We start from the raw sequence: 22,427 nt of genomic DNA on the forward strand, positions 1-22,427 counted from the left end.
ATGCTGCCGTGTTCCCTTTCTAGCGGAGAATTTTCTTGTTGGTCCAGCATTGTACATCACCTGGAGATTTACTTGCATAAAGAGATAGAGGATTTAGATCTAGAAAGCTGAAGTAACAACGATGAGAAGGAAACGTTTACACCACACATTACCCAACTAGATATCTGGCAGGCTCTGAAGCTTTTCGTGGACTGTAAAGTCAGGCACTTTAGTTTATCTTCACTAACTTATAAATTTACCTTATCTACTATATTTTTCGCCTAGTTACCACAATGCTACCGTAACAGATTCGCAGCGGATTGCAATATCCATATATTGTGAGTCTAATTTTAATGGAGTTATTATTATTATTATTATTTATGTGTATTGGAACTTGGGAAAGCCCAAAGGTGAATGATTGACTGCATTATTACGATATTCAACTGAACTATTTCTACAACTGTATTAGCTTCCTAATAACTTATATATATTTTTTAACTCCTGTTTCTTACTTCTAAGGCAATTCATTTTCCACCTAAACATTCTCCCTCTCCTAAACTGTTACGATTTTTTGAATGGACTAACCTTGCATTCCACAAGACTATTTTATGCGGTATTAATTCATTCGATACCTTTCTTTTCGAACTCTTTGAATAGCTGAATGGTTAACACACGTGCTTGCAGCATACATACCCATTGTTCGATTCGTAGTGGAATCATATGATACGAGCTCACGTTAAATTGTAGGTCTACGAACACCAATACATACATGTACTGAAGTGGCGTATTTACGATTTTGTTTCGGGAGGGGCTTTGCTAACTTTCGGGGGGGGGGGCTTTGCCTGGAAATGTCTAAATTCTGCAAGATATTTCATTTAATTTACTATAGTAAGTAAGATTTCGGGAGGGGAGGCTTAAGCCCGGAAGCCACCCCCCTAAATACGCCACTGATGTACTGTATATAGATTCCTTTCTCTGGCGATACATTAAGATTCTTCGCTAATTTCAGTCCCATTTTTTTTTTCTTAATTTTAACTTAGTAAATACCTTGAAGGAAATGAAGAATGTAAAATACAGAAAGTAAGCCAAGTAGTATCTACAAACCATTTAAATACACTAACATTTGTTTTCAAAACTCTTCTTATAGACCAGAAATTTAGAACGTCAAAATTGTTGGACACCAAAATTTATACACTATACGAAGGATCTTCAAAGCAATTACTAATTCATATAACAGTATTTTGTAGAAACTACTTCCTTAGTTTCTACATTTTAGACATGATGAAAAACGACTGGAAGCTTTCGAAAAGTGAGTATGGAGAAGAATGGAGAGAATTAGATGGGTAGAGCGGAAAACGAATGAGAGGGCATTAGAAATGGTGGAGGAGAAAAGAATAGTTTTAGATATTATTGAGAAGACGAAGAGAAACAGGTTGGAGCATTGACTAAGAAGGAACTGTATGATGAGGGACGTGCTAGAGGGAGTGGTGGCAGAAAAGAGAGGGAGGGGGCGAAGGAGGCTACAACTGATAAAGACGATACCAAAACAGAAAAATCGTACGTGAATACAAAGAGGTTAGCGGGAGACAATGGAACAGAGAAGATTCTCAGTGGCGGCAAGTGACCTGCCAATAATGGCAGTGGCAGAATGTCTATGATTATGATCATCATTGTCTTTAAGTCTTAATTTAAAAAATGAGGGAGAGTGAATTTAGCGAAGGGTACTAGATATACGAGAATAATTTATCGTACACTGTAAATAATAATAACTGTTATGTCCGAACTCGCAATCCAGCTATCGGACTCACTAAACGAGCACGAGTGCCACTGAGGATAGAGAGCAGAGTTCGTGTGAGTGCGAGCCTGAGAGACCATTAGCCCCACTGAGGATAGGGAGCCTCTGCAGGACGGACACTCGATAGTAGGGTGACCAAACCGAGTATAAGAAAAAAACAAAAATGAAATTAAATCTTTAAGTCTGACGCCCCACGGTTATGCCAACTAGGCTAAAGGAGACGGTGATGATGAGAAATGAGTGAAATGGGGGAATGAAGAAAGTAGGAGGAAACGGAAGAGTCCCGAGAAAACCCACGTACACATTGTTTGTCCACCACAAAGCTCACTTGGTGCGAGCTGGGGTCTAACCAAGGACCCCATGCACTAGAGGTGAATGCTCTACCACTGAGCCACCGCAGCCCCGAGTATGAGAAGAGTAAGTGCATATAACCATATAGGCAGTGCTGTAGTCCTAAAATTTTCAAAGGGTATACACTGCTTTGTGATTATCTATAATTGTCATAAAAGATATAGAATTCATTTTTTTAAAATGAAAACCCATGTATTAATTCAATTAAAATATAAAGGATACATTACTGTTTTATATTCTAAATCTTTTCATGACATGATCTTGATGCTACTTCTTACTTAAATCACCACTTCCAAAGATTCTCACCAACCATTCACGGCACCATTCGATCCATTCCATGCGCTTCACTCCTCCGTCCCATGGCTCCGGGTCTATGCGTCTTAAAATCACAAATCCATTTATCATAAACATGCCATAGCAAGGTTGGCATCCAAAAATAGCACTCCACAGCCGAGGCTTATCTTTCTACTGTACTCGATCCCAGGTTTTAAATGCCGGGTGATCAGCCCGATACAACCTCTAACCTGGAAGACCAGGCTGTCTGCAGTTCCAAAGAAGTGGGCGATGAAGGCGTCACATTCCGACGCCGGGTTATTCTTGGAGTCATGTAGAAGGTAGTATACGCTTTGAAGCAGAAGGTACACTCTAATGACTACGATTAAGCAGAGGGTATACGCCGTGTACAGTACCATCGCGCGTCTTGTACCCTCGACTACAGCTCTGCATATAGGTCTATTATGTCTTCAAATGGGAATTTATTGTCAGTGGTTACTGAGTCGCATCGTCATGAAAGTGACGGAGCATGTTCATGTGACACAAACGATAAGCTAGTATTCGTTACTGGTCTAGTGGCTAGCGCACGCCTTTAGCGCACGGGGTTCAGAGTTCGAACGTAGGAGAGCCTTGAAAACGTCAAACGGATTCTAGTGGTTCGAGTTCCACCTTAAACTGTAAATCCAGATCCCTTCGATGCTGAAAGAGGGTTGCAGTTTAGAGGTGATCTAAACTGCAATCCGACCAATACAAGATAAGCTGATCCTCGCAAAGCAGATTAATTTTCTTTTAGTCTGACACGTTCAAATTTATTATTTCTTGACCTGAGTACGGTTGCAACGATGAAATATTAAGCAATGATTTTTAATAAAATTATTCATTTCTTGATATCACTAAACGTGATTAATAATATTATTTTGAGTTTTGAAGGCTTTTATGTTAAATCAGTTTACTGTAACACAGAAAAAGAGTATAAAGCAATGATTTTGCCCCCCCAAATGCATGGCGAATTTGAACCCCCCAAAAGAATATAATACGCTTACAAAAAATATACCTGGACCCCTACCCAATAGTAATATGGCCATTTCTGTTTGTGATTATGACGAATGAGTGAATCAGAACATACTTATATGTGAGAGCAAAAATGAAATGAAATGAAATCTTTGAGTTTTACGTCCCACGCTTATGTCGGTTAGGCTAAAGGAGACGGTGAGGATGAGTAATGAATGAAATGGTGGAATGAAGAAAGTGGGAGGAAACGGGAGAACCCCGAGAAAACCCACGCACACGGTGTTTGTCCACCACAAAGTTCACTTGGCGGGGGCTGGGATCGAACCCGGGACCCCAAGCACCAGAGGTGAACGCTCTACCACTGAGCCACCGCGGCCCCTATATGTGAGAGCACACATGTAGATGTTTATTAAGTTGATTCTGATTGTATCAAAACTCAAAATTACATTAGAACTAGTGCTGATAACTAGCGTAAAATAAAATGTTACAGAAAATTGCAATCTGGACATATGTGCATATTTACGAACTCTCTCTATAATGCAAACTGAAACGTAAAGTAAATATATACAAAGCAGTTTTAATCCAAACCCGCTGAATAATTTCAATTTAAAATGTTGATAAGAAAGTACATTCAATTAGGGACCTACATTGACTCAAGCGGAAATGCTGGTGTAGTTTGCAACATTGATATAGAAGCTGAAGTTTCCCGCTGCGTTTTGTCATGAGACTTATTTACGTCAGTGTCTTCTCTGTTCATCAGTTAACGTTCCCTTCCTCCCCCCTCACATGCATTGAACTCAACACGTAGCTGCACATCGCCTTCACGGTATCGAGAAACAAATTGTGAATCTCGTGTTAATTGTTCTTACAACACGATTTGGTACTGACACACTCCAGGGGCCACTTCTTCTTTGCTTCTGCCGTTGCATTAGGAGGATCTTTCAAGAACTTCTCATGAGAAAGAACTGTCTTCCAATCCACAGCTGACAGACAGACAGAGAGAGAGAGAGAGAGAGAGAGAGATTCGCAAACAGCAAGAGAGGCAACTTATTACGTAATGTTTATTTTCGCTGAGAAACACGCTGCTACCACTACACACTATAGCATCAAAGAGAAGATTATAGCACCAAAACCATTGCCTTGTTTCTTCCTTCTTTCTCGTGTGACCCTTATATGCGAAGACATCTCATCGCCACCATTCAATAGAACTTAACCCTCCTACTTTCTTTACACCTGACTACATTTCCATTGAGTTAATATCCAATACGAATTATGCGTGGGCAGATTTTATGTTCTTCCGTTTCTGTTAACATCCTCATAATTTGAAATCACTCACTATCTATAGCGAACAAATTCTACAATTTTACTAGTGTACAACGGAAAACCGAAAGTCGGAAGATAAGGCATGCCAATCAAAAGATCTCACTCAGTTGAACAAAATTACGAAGTGTGATCAAAAAATACGGTGAATAATATTATTAGAAACAAAGTAACAAGCTTAGATGGAATTTGATTTAATCTCCTTCAAAATACTGCCCTTGGCTAGCAATGCACTCATCCCAACGTTAAATCCATGACTGGAAGCATTTCTGAAAGGCTTCTTTTGGAAGGGAGTTCAGCTGCTCTGTCGTGGCCCTCTCAATGTTAGGAATGCTGTCAAAACGTTTTCCTTTAAGCGCGGTTTTAATTTTTGGGACGAGCCAGAAGTCGCATGGTGCTATATCTGGAGAGCACATCGAATGTGGACAGACAGGAATATTTTTTCGACCAAAAACTCGCGAATCAAAAGCAAGATATGACAGGGTGCGTTTTTATGGTGAAGAAGGAAGGCATTTGCCCATTTAATCGGCGGTTAAAATGCTTTCCAAGGACCTATACGAGAGGTTTAGTTGTGCTGAAAGCTCTCAAATAGTCATTCGCCTGTTTTAACAAACCATTTGAGCCACTTTTTGCACGTTTTCATCTGTTCTTGACGTCGAAGGACGTCTCGATAGTTGCTAGTTTTCAACCGACTCCTTGCCAGCTTTGAATCGCTCATACCACTTGTAAACAGTCTTCAATGCCACCGCTTCATCGCCATATACTGATTTTGATATTTTGTGAGTTTCTTTGGCACTTTTTTGCAGCTTAGAACAAAACCTAATGTTGACACGCGACAGACTCTCATTTTTCTGCTTCTGGAAACCAATTAACATGTCACAATTCGTTCAAGCTCGACATTGATTGTAGCAAAAATTCAGGCTACCGGACTTACTAGTTGAAATGGATAGATGGAACTATGTAACTACAGTCACTGTACTTTTTGATCAGCCCTTGTATATGGATGGAGTGTAAATCCTCATGCGTAATTTCCGAAAAAAAATATTTTTAACCTAAAAATTTATACTGTACGACTTCAGTTACTAGAATAAAACAGACTTAAGTGCATACCCTCATCACGAAAACATTTCATTACGACAGCAAGACGACAGTACACTATATGGTTAATAAGATATAGCCCAAACATTATCATTGGCTCCCAACTTTACCTATTGTTGCCTATAATATTATCCAAAGATGAGACACGTATCAATGGACACATCACATCGAGCTAACCAAACTGACATGCTTGAGGATAAGGTCTGATACGCACTTTCGCAATTGAGAAAAATTCAATTTCATGGCTCTAAATAAAATTTTGTTCCTTCCAATTAATAACTGATCACTTTCACTCTGTTGGAACAGTTTGTTTATTTAGGTATGTACTGTACATGTAAATGCAAATCATTAGGTAGCAGATTGTACGAGGGTAAATCAAACATTATTCGCAATGTAGCTATTACTTTTCTTATATTGTTCATATTGGCCTTTGTCCTCGTTTATTTTTTAGTTATACTGTTGTATTCATGCTATGGAAGTTTGATCCTAAATTCCTCCATTTGTCTTCCTTTTGTTGCAGATAGATCATGGCCCCTCCACTAGAACTTTGAACCAAAGAGGATCATCGAGCAGTGATCCGGTTTTTGTGGTCGGAAAAGTGTATCAGGAACCATCTTACGTGCACGTTCAACGTTGCCATCATTTGTGGTCGTGTATGGTCGCCCGGCTCCCTCGTGTGACCATTTGTGAATATTTCAATCCATTCGTAGACACTCCGTTGCGGCGTTCTCATATTATTCCGAAAGTCTTTGATGGATTGCGGCCTCTGATACACCTTCCGACTACAAAAACCGGATCACTACTCGTTGTTCTTCTTTGGTGCAAACTTCTAATAGAGCGGCCATCATCTATCTGCAGCAAAAGAAAGACAAATGGAGGAATTAGGATAAAACTTTCATAGCATGACCACAACAGAATAGCCATAAAATAAATGAGGGCCGAGGCCAGTATGAACAATGTAAGAAAAGTTATAGCTACATTGAATAATTTTTGACTTACCCTCATATATATTGTTTGTCTTCTAACACTGATGCGCATATTCCTAACAGTGACCCACACACACAATAACAACACTGACGCAAACAAAATTTCTTAATAAATTAATGGAACACTCCATCGGAATATTGTGACTTGTCATTACGTACTATACGCACCTCATTCGGGAGAACTCAACATGGCTCACGAGTGGTCTGATGTAGTGCTGTTAAAATTATTCGAATAATCGAATACCCGAATATTAGTTCTCAATATTCGAACAATTTCGTTATCTGAACAATTGTTCGAATTTTCGAATAACGAATATTCGAAGAATCCATTGCTCGAATTTTAACAGCACTACTATGAATGTTTCATACTTCCATGACCTAAAGGATGTGATCATGGAACTACTATCAATAAATTTCTGAATTGAAACCTTTAGGCTCATGTTGCTTCCCAAATAGATACTAGAAATTTTATTCCATATTCTACTATTTTAATTGCTTTTTTTCTTTCACATAAAAAAACTTATTTCCTACTTGGCGTTTCCAACACCAAATAACGTTTAAAGAAAGAGAGTTCCACAAGGCAGCGCATTCTCCCCACTGTTATCGCATTCTCTCAAAATCACTCGAACTGAGTACGAACAATGACACCGAACATAATACTTAAATATTTATTTCATTGGTTAATTATGGAAACTTGTACACACATTCCAATGAACCTACATATACACACATATCCTATACTTACAAACACGTGTGTGATGAACACCGGTTAAGATTTAGGGAAGAAGAAGGTTTATCATTAAGGTCTACGAATCCTTCAAGTGCAATATCTGCAGAAAAAGAACAAACGTGGAAAGGAAAGAGCCCATGACTGTCATTCGACCTTCAAAGCATAACAAAAACAACAGATGATATTTGAAGTGACTGCCAAACAACGCTGACCGGAGGGTGTTGAAACTATATCTAGCAATCAGTGGTCGAGCAAGTGAGAGCGAAAGCCAGGTGCTGTTTTTCATGCACACGTGCTCCGAATGTGTTAACACAGCAAAGAGGTCTTGAAAACTACGTGCAAGACCTACTGAGAACTTCTTTACTTGTTTGGATAGATGAAAAAAAAAAAAATCGCATCCAGTAAACAGCATGAAGATGACACACACATTAAAATCCTCCAAGAAAAGCAGCTGCCACGACCTTTTAGCAAAAGGAAGATTAACAGGGTCTATCAATGAATATAAAACACGTGCGTAATATCCAATTTTCTTTATATCATGTACTTCACTGTAGAAAGGATGAATGAGCAAGTTTTCTCTTCCTTTATCAGCCTGGTGATTGAGAAGGTCTTCTTCGCAACAGAATACACTAAAATTACTCTTTCACCTCGAAATCTCAGTTTCTTACTAAAGTGAAGGACATCATAACTTAGAAGGTATATGAAGACAAACTACGCCAAGTTTCCTGCAATTACTGCTATAAATGTGGTTCATAGTTATCATACATCAGATTAAGGTGAATTATTTACTGATGCAATCTAACAATTTTATTCGCCATGTTGACACTACGTTTTCAATTTACCGTTACTAACTTACTTCCATCTGTCTTAGTTTCCTTGGTAATATTTTTAGGTACCGATATATCCAAAAAATATTGAATTTAGTTTACACACGTACATGTATTTATTTTATCATTTAGTATATACTTCTTTGAGTAGTTGTGTTGATCGTGACGAGGACAAATAGCCATGCTGTTTCCGTCCCCATTTCCCTCCCACCAAATCACATTTCAATAAAACGAATCAATTCCTCCCTTTTAATAATTCACAAAAATAAAATAAATCTGCTGTGAGATCGGTTTGGAAAGTCCTCTCGCCCTAACAAAATTGCAAGCATGAATAACTTGGAAATTAAGTTTTACATTCGAGACGAGATAACCAATTTAACGAGTCTCATGGGCAATAGTAGTTCTTAGTCCCAAGTCTTAGATCTTACACAAACATTATTTTAGTGTTACGAGTTCCATAATGTAAAAAATATGAATTGATAATGATTATGCGAACTAAATCAAAAGCATTTATCAACGTTTAAAGATATGCAAGTCATTATACAATAGTCTAACCTCTAGTAATAGATATGGTATAAATGTTGTTAGATATACCTCACCCTTCGTGGACCTCTCATGACGTGGAAGGATTTTGAGAACCTCAAGATGAAATGCAGAAAAATATAAGGGGACAAATTTTGTACATAAATTTTCGAAACGAGACGATATATCATTATTTTGTATCTCGTTTCGTCTCGTGACCAACAATTTTCTATGACAAAGAAAACAATTTTATTTTAGGCAAGGAAAACCCATGTAAGGCAATGATTCCTACTTTTTCATGACATTGTACTTTTGCGCACGACCATATGATTTTTTTTTTTTTAATATAAGTTTTTACTTTTGAAAGTGTAGTGTTTACAACCAATTATGTGTTATCGAATTCAGTACATCAGATATGGCCAAACACGACAATTCCGATCAACCACTGTATCTCTACAGTTTTAATTCTATCAGCAACGTTTCTTGAGTAGAGTTGCCCACAAGATGGTGCAACGATATCTTGCACCATCTTGTATTATCTTGTATTTTCAGTGTAATTTTAAATATGTTTTCTTATATTTCCGGACAATGTACGATTTTAAAATATGCACTAAACAGTTTGAAGAAAAAGAAGAGAAGCAAAAATTGATTCTAATCTGATGATTTGTGATGAGTTTTTGTCTTTACGTTATCATAGCAACGTTTTGTAAATAAAGGATATAATTCAGGAACCATCATATAAATATAAAAGTATGTATGTATAAATATAAAGGTGTATATTTATTTCGACAATTGTGTGCCACAATAAAAGGCAAGAAAAGCTAAATGCAACATAGACTATATTTAAGTTATTTTAGTGATATAATCTAGTTATAATTATGACTGAGGACCAGTATATAACGAGTTACTTTTTAAATTTTTGTTTGTTTGCCGCCAGGAACCTTTAGGTGATTTGTTGAAGTAAAGTAGGCAATCTCCTAAATAATAAATTTCAGCAGTCTTGGGAAGTAACGTAACGCAAGTAACGCGTTACTTTTTAAGTAACGTTTCCTAGTAACGCGTTACATTTTTTCCAAAGTAACTGTAACGGTAACGCGTTACAAATTTTTAAGTAACGTACCTAGTTTGCGTTACTTTTTTCGCGTTACATTTCGGATGAGTAACTACAATATATGTATTTTTTTCCGGAAACAAATGTTTCTTTCCTGTAAGTGAATTTCTCATAATGAAACAATCCAGCATGAACTACGTATGTCAGTGACTGACAGTCACAGACACACAGAGAAACAGATAAATTCGTAGTGCCACTTGCTGTTTTTTGAAGATGAGGACAGCCTTAGGGAAATCACGTGTAGGGAAATCACGCAAGCACCTGAAAGATTTTGTCGTAGATTTTCACAGCTCCAAATCAATACATTCAGTGAGTGAACTAGGAGTGCAATGATACCGGTAGTCTATTTTACTTTGATTGGTGTTGTTTTTATAAAGATGGAGAACGAAAATATTTTACCGTTCGAACATTTGAAAGAATACTTTTTTCTTAACAGCTGAGGATGATGGTGGACAGAATTTAAAAATAAAGTGTCTGAAGTGACAGCGGTGGAAAATATTTATTAACAACTAGGGTGCCATAATTAACGATTTACAGTATGAGGTTAATATGAATAAACTGTTTTCTGATGAGCAGACTACTTCATTACTAGAAAATGGTTTGCTGATGGTATGTAATATTGGAGTTCTTTCAGATCAGTTTGCTTATCCTAGAGTCCCGTTGATTATAGAGTTTGAAACTAGCTTTAAAAAGCATGTATCGATTTTAGAGTTACTAGCAAGTTTTGATTCACTCCCAGTTCATGTGTTCTCATTTTATTAGTTGTAGTGTAATGTTTCTCTATATTCTGTATTTTTAATTTTACTTAACAACGTTGTTATTATTATATAATTAGTTTAGCAGAGAATAAGCAACCATTGTTTCTAACGCATAGGGATGAGCACGAGTTAAGCTAAAACTCGGCTCTACTCGAATTCAAGTCGGGTTTCGAGTCAAGTCAAAGATAATATCCTCGAGTCGAGTTCCGAACCAGTTCAGTTTCTCGCGTCGAGTTTCGAGTCCAGTCGAGTTTGATAAATGGCTCGTTCGTTTAAACTCGTCTTGAAGTCATGGCCTGATTACCTAGGAAACGAAAGCCATGAGAAATGTAAGCTAAACAGTAATATGGAATACTTTTAGTGTTGCTCACGAGAGGGGACACTGCTCGCATCTCGTCTAGTCTCGATAGCGAGACCACAAGAGAGTTTTCATAACAAGCTCAGCTCAGCTCGGCTCAACTGAGAAGATGGTTCGAGCGGGCTCACTTGGGGTGAACCATCGGCTCGAGCTGGCTTGGTAGGGATGAGCCATCTGCTTGGTTCGGCTCAACTGAGCCGAGGGCTCTAGCCGAGTCGGTTGGATGAGCTGTTGGCTCGGCTCACTTCTCGGTTCGGGTCGATAGTGAATGAGCTGTGAGCCGAGCTGCTCGAATGGTTGACAACTCTAAACCCGGGCCAAGCAGTTTTGAAGATACTTGGCCAGTGCCCTATAAGTTTTAACAGTGTTTGGCTCGAGCTCGAATACTCAACCTAGACTCTCAACCCAAATTCAGAATCTCGTGAACAATGTCCTTGACTCCTAGACTTCATGACTACCGAGGTTGGCAATCAACTAGTTTTTTAGTATTCAAATACAAACCGCCTATCTTTCGTGTTTATATAGTGTTGTTATAATTATTATTATTATTATTATTATTATTATTATTATTATTATTAATAATAATAATAATAATAAAGTTGTAGTAGTAGTAGTGTCATTGATAATAATTATATTGTCTATGTAATATACTTGAAGAGAGCACTCGAAACTACATTCCGGATTTGGCTCGACTCGACTCGAAACTCGACCTCAATTCGAGTCGAGTTGGAGGAAATTTTTCGAAATTTGTCCTTGCATTTACGTAAACCGATTCAGAACGTATAATAATAATAATAATAATAATAATAATAATAATAATAATAATAATAATAATAATAATAATAATAATAATAATAATAATAATGGCGGTAGTAATAGTAGTACGGAAAATTGAAGTCATAATTTTTTTCACATTTTTAAAGTTTTGGACCTAAAAGTAACGGCTTAGTAACGCGTTACTTTCGAAGTAAAGTAACAGTTACTTTTTTGGGGCAAGTAACGCGTTACTAACGCGTTACATTTTACGAGAAAGTAAAGAACTTGTAACGCGTTACATTTTTACAAGTAACTTACCCAACACTGAATTTCAGCAGTATAGATTGACTATAAGGCTACGAGGTGATTTCACCAAAGGAGATAAGACGGAGTTTACCGTGTTGAGAAGTGGCACAAAAATTCCGAGGAATGTTAAAATGAGTTTCACTGTTATGGGAAATACATCAGAAGCAGATGGCAACAGGGAAATGAGCTTTTCTGACCTGGCCGGTCTCATTAAACAACAAATGGAACAATCAAAGCAACAAATGGAACGAATCAACCAACTTGAAGGACAACTAAAACAAGATTTTGGTAACCGAATGGATCAACAAACGAGCAAAATCGACCAACAGATAGAACAATTAAACCGAATGGATCAACGAATGAACCAACTTGACAGTAAAATTGATCAACAGATTGGACAATTAAAGCAAGATCTTGGTGAACAGATGACACAACTCAATAGTAAAATCGACCAGACAACTCTACGAATTGAACGAAGTGATCTTAATATGGAACGAATTATACATAGATTCACTGAAATGAAAACTTCCATCGAAGTGGTAGAAACTGTAGTTAATGATACCCCAAATAAGTGAACCTGAACCTTCCACAGAAACTATGGAGAATACAGATCCTGAATTTGCATCTACGAAGAAGTATGACATCATTGATTTAAGTGTATGGATGAACTTTGCTGAGTGTTTGCAAAAACATACTGCAGTATTGGTTGGATCAGATTATCCTGACTTTTCTCTTCATTCGAATGTTTTTGGTTGCTTTACTGATGCTGTGTATAACGAAGATTTTGGTATGTATCAATCTGCGAAAAGTTATGACCATTTTCGTCTAGTGAGCGCTATTGATTGCTTGTATTCACGATATATTTAACATGATATTAATCCTGAACATGAAGTAATGGTAACAGAACCATTTAATGATATGTACACGACATTGGTTCATGTAGCAGGAAGAAAATTGATTCCAGTATTCGTGAAATTCAGAAAGGGAACGTGTGTTCCCACCAATGTTTGTAGTAATTGGCAGATTGAGTTGGAGCTATTGAAATGTTCATTCTACGAAAAGACCAAAATGATAGTAGTGAACAATCCGATGGTGCTTTTACAGAACGTGATGCAGTGCGTTGATTTCAATCATCTAAGTGTGACATTGCAAATTTTTGAAAATTCATCAATGGTGCAATACAGTACTATCCTGAACCAAACTAACCTTAATCGAAACCAAATTCGAAACATTCATGTGAGATTAAAGTGTGATCCCAATGTGAAAAGTAATGTTAGATTCATATGTACCGGTAATGTAACCGAACCTAATTACAGAAGACACAAAACCCGTGGTAGGACAAAGTACCGTGAGTATTGTGGAAAGAACAGGTACAGGTATGTTAGGAGACACGACATCTCGCCACCAGTAAAACGAATGAACCTAACCTTATTAGTAATAGTAATCGTGTAACCGAACCTAATCTTGGTAACAACAGTAATAGTAATCGTACTCTTAAGAAGCAAGTACTCATTAGATCTAATTTCGTTCGAATTGGATTTCGTAGAAATTTCGTAGATGGTACAAATCTCAAAATAAGAAACAAAGAACTGTAGAAGTAAATAATACACAAGACTGTATTCCGACTTATGACTTTCAATGCAACTTGAATGAATTTGTTGGTCATGTAACTTAAGTTAATGCTGTTGCGTCCGAAAGAATATATTAAATTGATTTTTGCTTTATTTCGCTTTAAATATTATGATTTTGTTTGTTATTCGTACCTCATTTGAATTTTATGAAGGTAATTCAATGAATCAACAGATGGAACGATTCGTACCTTTATGATCTTGATAAGAATTTATTTTGTTCCGAGTGTAACTTTAATTTTTGTCCTGATATCAATTATCCTGTTTTATCTTAAGTCTTATTGTTATTGTTGAAAATATATGTGCTGGATCCTATTTCGTTCAAAGAACAACCATATGAATATCATACATATATTTTTTTCAAAACTTTCTTCATTATGCCCAAGTGAATAATTATTAACTTGTAACAAGCATTTAATGGACTCGAAAAGGACTTAAAATTAAATAACTTGTGAATCAAATTTCGGATGTGCCTTATCGTCGTTGAAATGTATAAATAAATGAAGTCAATCATAAAATTTAAAATAAACATAATAATAATATAAAAATAAATGCAATATATTTATATGAATTGTAATTTTTACATATACGAGGTGCATTCGAAAACTTGAATGATTAATATATGTATTACTTAACGGGCCAGGATCCTTTTCTTTTATTTGTAAACCCAATAAAAGAAAGTCCTATAGTTCGGGCGACATGATGCAATGATATCCTGTATTATCTTGTATTTTCAGTGTAATTTTAAATATTTTTTTCTTATATTTCCGGGCAATGTACGATTTTAAAATATGCACTAAACAGTTTGAAGAAGAAGAAAATAATACAAAAAAGAAGAGAAGCAAAAATTGATTCTAATCTGATGATTTGTGATGAGTTTTTTTCTTTACGTTATCATAGCAACGTTTTGTAAATAAAGGATATAATTCAGGAACCATCATATAAATATAAAAGTATGTAAGTATAAATATAAAGGTGTATATTTATTTCGACAATTGTGTGCCACAATAAAAGGCAAGAAAAGCTAAATACAACATATACTATATTTAAGTGATTTTAGTGATATAATCTAGTTATAATTATGACTGAGGACCAGTATATAACGAGTTACGTTATAATGGGTACAGAATTTTTGTGACTATATACGAAACAAAACAGCTTTTTCAATACACACAGATACTATCTTAGAGGCCGCACATCACTTTGACGATGCCTTTTCGAGAGAAAACAGCCTGAACTGCTAGGAACATCAAACATTCTCATCTCATAGACAACCTTATTCGTAAGAAAGAGTTTTCAAAAAGTACTGATGAGTGCAAGAGTCTTGGTCTTGCAGTTTTTGCAAGTGTCTTGTATGCAAGACCAAGACCAAGACCAAGACCAAGAATCCCGACGCAAGACCAAGACCAAGGGGTGAAAAACCAAGTCCAAGACCATACCTGCAAGACCAAGACCAAGACTCTTTAAGTTTTACGTCCCACGGTTTTGCCGGTTAGACTAAAGGAGACGGTGATGATGAGAAATGAATGAAATGGTGGAATGTAGAAAGTGGGAGGAAACGGGATAACCCCGGGAAAACCCACGAGCACGGTGTTTGTCCACCACAAAGTCCACACGGCACGAGCTGGGATCGAACCAGGGGCCCCAAGCACCGGAGGTGAACGCTGGAGTGAATTTGTTCCCAGTAGTTTATGCAATATATGTGAATTCGATCTGCCCCTGTAGGATAGAGCAACAGTATGTCGTTTTCTGAATTGGTTGTTCGCGTTTTCTGTAGATATTACTCGTTTTCAAGCCACACAGGTGTCATCTTGCACCATGTGAGCTTTTGTGGTGTACAAACACCGTGTGCGTGGTTTTTTTCGGGGGTTTTCCGTTTCCTCCTACTTTCTTCATTCCAGCCACCATTTCAGTCATTTCTAATCGTCACCATCTCCCTGAGCCTTGGTTCATAATCGTGGGACATTAAACTAGATACTTCATTTCATTTCAAAGCATATCAGTGGTGTTCTTCTTCCAAAACTAAAGAGAAATGTAGTATTGAACATCGGTAATTTCGTATACCATTAATGCAAACTATATCCGTTGGAAATTTTTAGTGTGTGCTCATAAAATGAATATACAAAATAACATTTTCATGACACTGAAAAAAACTTAGTGCATGTTACCGCAAGTTTGATTTCATGGCGGATTCTTATACGTTGAATAATTGTTTATAACTTTTAACCTCCTTAGATATACGTCACGTCGAGGATTGAGCGATATAACATTATACTACAACAATAAATCTATATTATAAAATTGAAAGTGATTATGTTTATGACTCCTAATCTCTTGAACCACCCAACCGATCTCGATAACATTTTCAACATAGATGAGGTTCGAACCTGACATGGTTTCTGTTATATCACTTTGACAGTGCAGCTTAGGGAAGGATGAAGGAAGAGATAAAATGATCGAAAATGACGAATATTAATGTCGAATCGATAGTTTTCGAGGTCCCTGAGTTGAATACTGACACTTCCGATACCGTTTACGACCAAATTCAGCCCCGTAGCTTGGAGGAGGAGGATATACATAAAAACGATTTTAAAAAAATGACCAAATATTAGTATCGAGTCCATAGTTTTCGGGATCACTAAGGTGAACAGTGATACTTCCGATCCCGTTTAAATGCAAATTCAGCAACTTGGGGAAGGTGGAGGAAGGAGATATATATAAAAATTATCGAAAATGATCATTATCAATGTCGAATCCATGGTTTTCGAGGTCATTGAGATGAACAGTGACACTTCCGATGCCGTGCCTTGCAACATGGGGGAGGAGGAGACATATAAATTTATTGAAAATGACCGATAGTTACCAGTGAAGAATCCATACTTTTCGGGGTCTCTGAGATGAACAGTGACACTTCTGAGTTCTGATGCCTTTCAAATCCAAATTCAGCCCCGCAACTTGGGGAGGAGAAGGGGAGATAAATATATAAATCATCGAAAATGACGATATCAGAGAACGCTTTAGTAATAATAAAAAGTGACTGACTAACGAAACACATTATTATTACTTTAATTTAACCTAACGAAATGGGTAATTGATGCTTGTAATCCATATTCACAAGTGAGACTGATTTTGTACAGTTATTTTAAACAATCTAGAGTTTGATAACGTTATTTTGTATTTTAATGTAGATCAAAAGTATTGATATCAATTGAGTTTACATAAAAAACATAGACATTTGAGTCGTTTTCAGTTTCGAATTATTCTAAAATGTTAAGAGCTTTGGTTATAATATATATATATATATATATATATATATATATATATATATATATATATATGTATATGTATATGTATGTATGTATGTATGTGTGTGTGTGTGTGTGTGTGTGTCAATATTGCTAAACATATCATCATCATCAGCTGCATATTAGCTACTGCCATTATTGGCAGGTTACTTATTGCAACTGAGAAGCTTCGATGTACGATGGCCGTCAGCTAGTCTCTTCATCTTGACGTAGCAATTTTCTGTACCTTCCTTCAACTACAGTCTCCTTCGCTTCCTCCCTCTCTTTCCTTTTACCATACCCTCTAGCACGCTCGTCTAATAGTGTTTCTCTGTTTTTTTCTCCTACTGCTAATATTTCTAACACCTTCTCATTCGTTTTTCGGGAGGCGCGGTGGCTCAGTGGTAGAGCGTTCACCTCCGGTGCTTGGGGTCCCTGGTTCGACCCCAGCTCGCGCCGGCTGGACAAACACCGTGCTCGGGTTTTCTCGGGGTTCTCCCGTTTCCTTCCACTTTCTTTATTTCGCATTATCAATGTCTCCTTTAGCCTAACCGGCATAATTGTGGGACGTTAAACTTAAAGATTTCATTTCATTTCATTTTCATTCGTTTTCCGTTCAACACACCTAATTCTCTCCTTTTTTCTCCATGCCCACATTTCGAAAGCCTTCAATTTTTTCGTCGCTTTTGCATAATGTACATATTTATGCCCCATAGAGTACATATTGGAATCAGTAAAACAAAATATCAATATTTAATTGGAAGTTTGTTCAATAGCATTAGCTAATCGTCGTTGAAAAAAATTTGACGCCTTTAGAATGTAAAAATAATTTTGCAATTCATGGTATTTCAATAATCTGTGCCGTCTTGGTTTTCTTTCATGCGTCTCAGGGGTAGCCTCTCCAGTGTAGGAACCAATGGAGTGTAGAATCTGTTAAAAAATATAAAAAAGATTACGAAACGTTGTGATTTGTCTTGTAAGTAGTGAGGCGTGTGTACCCATTAAAAAAAATAAAGGTCATCACCTATGTTGTACGCTATCATCATACGTACAAGAAGGTAAACTATATTACATTTAGAAACATACATTGCGTTTCCGTTACTATTGGCGCATTGTAGAATTGTTTATCCCTTGCATCCAGAGTAAAATTTACCTATGAAAAGCATAAGATTTCTTAAAAGCAAAACTTGCAAGACTCTTGAAAGCAAGACCAAGACCAAGACTCTTGAAAGCAAGACCAAGACCAAGACTGGATGTGCAAGACCAAGACCAAGACTGGGTGTGCAAGACCAAGACCAAGACCACTCGGGTCTTGGTTTTGCATTTGCTCATCACTATCAAAAAGTGAAAATTCATGGAGCAAAATTAAAAAGTTTCAACTTATATTTTGTCAGCATACATCCGAAGACTCCTTCGTGATGGCTACTATTTTAGAAATTTCTCATTGTCACTTGGATGTATCGGTGTTTCCATATTTTGCTTGTAATAACGAAACAAAAGAATGTAACCCTGACAGTTTTCAAGAGTCAGCAATGTATAAAGGACAGTTTAAACACAAAAGGGTTAGTATTAAATATGAACACTGCGTTTCATATAATAATAATAATAATAATAATAATAATAATACAGATTAATTTGAAAATCTTACGTTTGAGCAACATACCTATTTGATGATGGTATAATTAATGTATGCCTTCAACTGTTCTCTTCAAATTTTGCAGTGGCTATGTGTAGCGTAATCGCCAACACTCTCGTCTTTGATGCGAGCGAACACGAGTTCAATTCCCGATGGAGGCACTAGGTTGCAAAGGTGTACACGTCCTTTTAGGCCAGCAGTTCTGAGTGAGAATTTCCTCATTCTTACCGCCAAATGCTAGGATAGTACCTAACATGAATGTTCCAGACCGCTTTCTTCCTTCCCCATTTCTTTCTTCTCAATTTCGCAGATAGTGTCATCGTCGAGGGACATCATTCTTCATATGTGATAGGGTTAAACGGCCATAGATGCCAAATGCCCAGAAATGTAATTCCTAATTCCTGACTGACTCCCGTAGGAATCTACTTAGAGGTTCCCAAAAATTCAAGTATACAAAATATATGACTATAAATTAAATAATCATGATAGACATGTTAAATGTGCATTTCACTCATACATATTCACCATATCGTAGTATATTTGTAGTATAGTTTATCGAGTGAATTTAAAAAAAAAAATCAGTACGTGTTAAAAACTGAGCCGCCTTCTACAACAATTCTTTCCGAAATATTGCTGGCTAATACGCTTGTGGCAACGATTAGACCACAAATTTGCCATTTCTGCAACATGTATGTCAAAATATGTTTTCCTCCAATGTTAGTTAACCCACAACAAAACAGTGAAGTGTGGGTTGCAGAAGTCAGAGGGGTTATGTCGTTCAATGTACGTAAAAATGAAAAATTTAGAACGTTTCACGTTTATGCCCAGCTGGATGTCCTATAACGTCACATTTTGCTGCTTGTGTTCACAGTAAACCACACACAGACAACAAAGAGAAGACAGCAACCCTACTGTCGATAGAAGACAATGGTGATCGATGGTTTTGCACATACGTACATTACTTGTGCATTCATGAGTAACCCAAACACTGTCAATCTTATTTTAATTCATTCTACCTACCTCGTTCCTTCCCCATTCTTTCTCTCTCCTGATTGAAGGTAAAAGTCTACTCCTACGCCATACATAAGCAGGCAGGAAATGACTGCCCTTAAGACTAAAGGAAACTAAATGTTAATAAAAGTAAATGATTATGAAAAATTAGATGGAATCAGAATATGAAAGGTAACCTTGAGAAAACCTATGGACACAATGTTGTCCATCACAAACTCACTTGGTTTGGGATCAAACCAGGTACCCTACCTGGAAATATACGAAATGCGTAAATCACACTACATACAAGAGACTGTTTTATTTTTATTTTTTTAAAGGATGTACATGTTGAATTTTTTATTGATGGATTGTGTTCCTCATCATCATATTGTTATTTACAGGAATGATCGAATTTTCTTTAGTTGTAACCAAACAGAAGGTTACATTGAACATGGAAATTACCACATACCTACAGACAGAAATTTGTTCCAGTAAAAGGGGATTGAGAAGAGGCCTGTTCAAATAAGTAAGTAAATAAATAAATAAATAGGAGTAATATAGTAATGTGTAGCTTTTTCAGCCAGTATAAGAGCTTTGCTCAGTCATATTGCGCATGTTGAAATGAGTGATACAAAGTTCGTCCATTAATCAATATGTCTACTTAACACCACTATTTTTAATTTAAACTACCTTCCCAACTGCCGCACAATGCCATGTCAACACTGCCATCACGATGGCATTCCAGCCAGAGATATCCGTCACAAGCCTGGATCTTGGGCTCAAACTAAATAATACAGCCCAAGCCCTATAGGTGAATGGCGAGCGCGACTTCGAGTAAGTGCGAACCCCAATCAGGATAAGTAAGCTCGAGTGGGTACAATCCTGAGATAGCGTGATCCTCATTGAGGTTAGTGAGCGAGAGGTTTATTGAATATACTGTATGAGCCCGAGCCCGATAGCATAAGTCCCGATTGCTAAATGACAATCTCCGGTTTTGTACCATGGCTATTAATCATTTAGCAATATCCAATTTAAATAGAGTACAAAATTAGTTAGTTTTACATATTGTTTTAAATCCTAGCTGAAATGCCCGAAGGTTTAACCAAAATATCAGAAAAAATGGATGAAATAAAGAAATACATAACAAAGAGCACCATCTTTATCCGCTTCTGTTATGTAAGCTCGCGTAATATGCATATATTTGTGGTTGCATATACGACGTTCTTAGAAACCGTCAGAAATGTGCATAGATTTTGACTTTTGTCAATTCCCCTCGAACCGAAAACCGAAGAAACAGCTTGGTACGCGATTAGATCTATGAAGATCTATCTGGATACAGAATTTTGTAGTACTAGGTGACTCCTTTCTATGCGAAAAGCTCGACACATTATTATTATTATTATTATTATTATTATTATTATTATTATTATTATTATTATTATTATTATTATTATTATTATTATTAAAGATTAACTAGAAGGAAGAAAGCAAACCATATATAGCTCACAAGTCTCACAAGTCTCAGTTGAAAATACTTCCAGAAATTACTGAAATTTTCGTTGCAGTTTGGAAAATGGGTTTGACCTACATTTTGTTACTTTTCATATTTATTTCTAATTCGTTATAACTTACATTTGGTTTATACTAGGGATCACTAAGCATATAACAAAAATGTTGAAAGTGAAAAAAAGAAGAAAAAAATATGAACACTAGGTTCTAACTTCAAGAAATGTGTGTTGAACGTATAATTTGTTTGTTCCTTCAGGGTTAATTTCCTTGTTCAATTCTTTTCTTAGCGCTGAAGTCTTCCCTTATAGTATTGACGACCGGAAACACCTGCTAAATTTTTTTAAAAAAATTTTAATCATTCTATGTTTTCTTTCACGCAAGAACTAGAAAGAACAGTGTGTGTAAGACATCCGTAAAACACACATACACCCAAACACATATTAACAAGATTAAAATAAAAACATGAAGAAAAAAGAAAAATCTTTTGAGTTATATAATCATATAATCACAGAACATACCGCTGGTCCTCTATGAAGACGCAATTACTCCTTCGAGACACGCAATCATCATTTAAAGCAACACTAACGATTTATAAGAGCCCAGTCACCAAAAGTAAAGATATATATATATATATATATATATATATATATATATATATATATATATATATATATATATATATATATATATATATATATATTCTACTGTTCGACAATTATTAGATCTTCAAGGTTCTTTTAAACTAACCCTACTCATCCTTATGTTCGCAAACACTTAGCTGTTCTAGCAATCAAAAATTGGTGCTCTTGTGCTGATAGTGAAAAGTGCTTGCGCCCAAACCTTCTTGAAGTTGTTAAAATGACTTTGTAGAAGTGAGAATGTGCTATGATTGCTTCTTTGCGTTTGAAAGGCTTTTGATGTATAAAGTTTATTATTATTACTTTAATCTAAATCTAGGGACCATTTTGTTCTACTTCCATTCTTTCCCTGAATTAGCTGAACCCTTGGTGATAAATATAGAAGTCTGTTACTCTAGCTTTCAAATATATTTAACTTCGTAGGAAAACGACTCTTGGTTAACGATATCTAATGAATTGCATGATTTTTGTCTTCTATTTGCCCAAATACAGGGTGGACCATAATTATGAATATGATGTTTTATGTTTCAAAGATTAACATAAAGACCAGTAAGAAACTAG

At 36.4% G+C, this 22,427-nt stretch overlaps 1 protein-coding gene and 1 long non-coding RNA gene across 4 annotated transcripts in view; one reads left to right on the top strand and one right to left on the bottom strand.

Moving 5' to 3' along the window:
* bib (MIP channel family protein big brain) overlaps positions 1-22,427 on the bottom strand; it is a 389,669-nt gene that overhangs the window by 79,847 nt on the left and 287,395 nt on the right. The gene's annotated exons all lie outside the window — the stretch shown is intronic.
* The window catches only part of LOC145683854 (uncharacterized), a 405,847-nt gene continuing 403,539 nt past the window's right edge, over positions 20,120-22,427 (top strand). Inside the window, exon 1 of the long non-coding RNA XR_014131202.1 lies at positions 20,120-20,245. This is a non-coding gene — a long non-coding RNA (uncharacterized LOC145683854). The remainder of the gene's footprint in view (positions 20,246-22,427) is intronic.

This window comes from Thermobia domestica, chromosome 4 (assembly GCF_964235325.1).
Source record: "Thermobia domestica chromosome 4, izTheDome1.hap1.1, whole genome shotgun sequence".
In the NCBI taxonomy this organism is placed as follows: Eukaryota; Metazoa; Arthropoda; class Insecta; order Zygentoma; family Lepismatidae; genus Thermobia; species Thermobia domestica.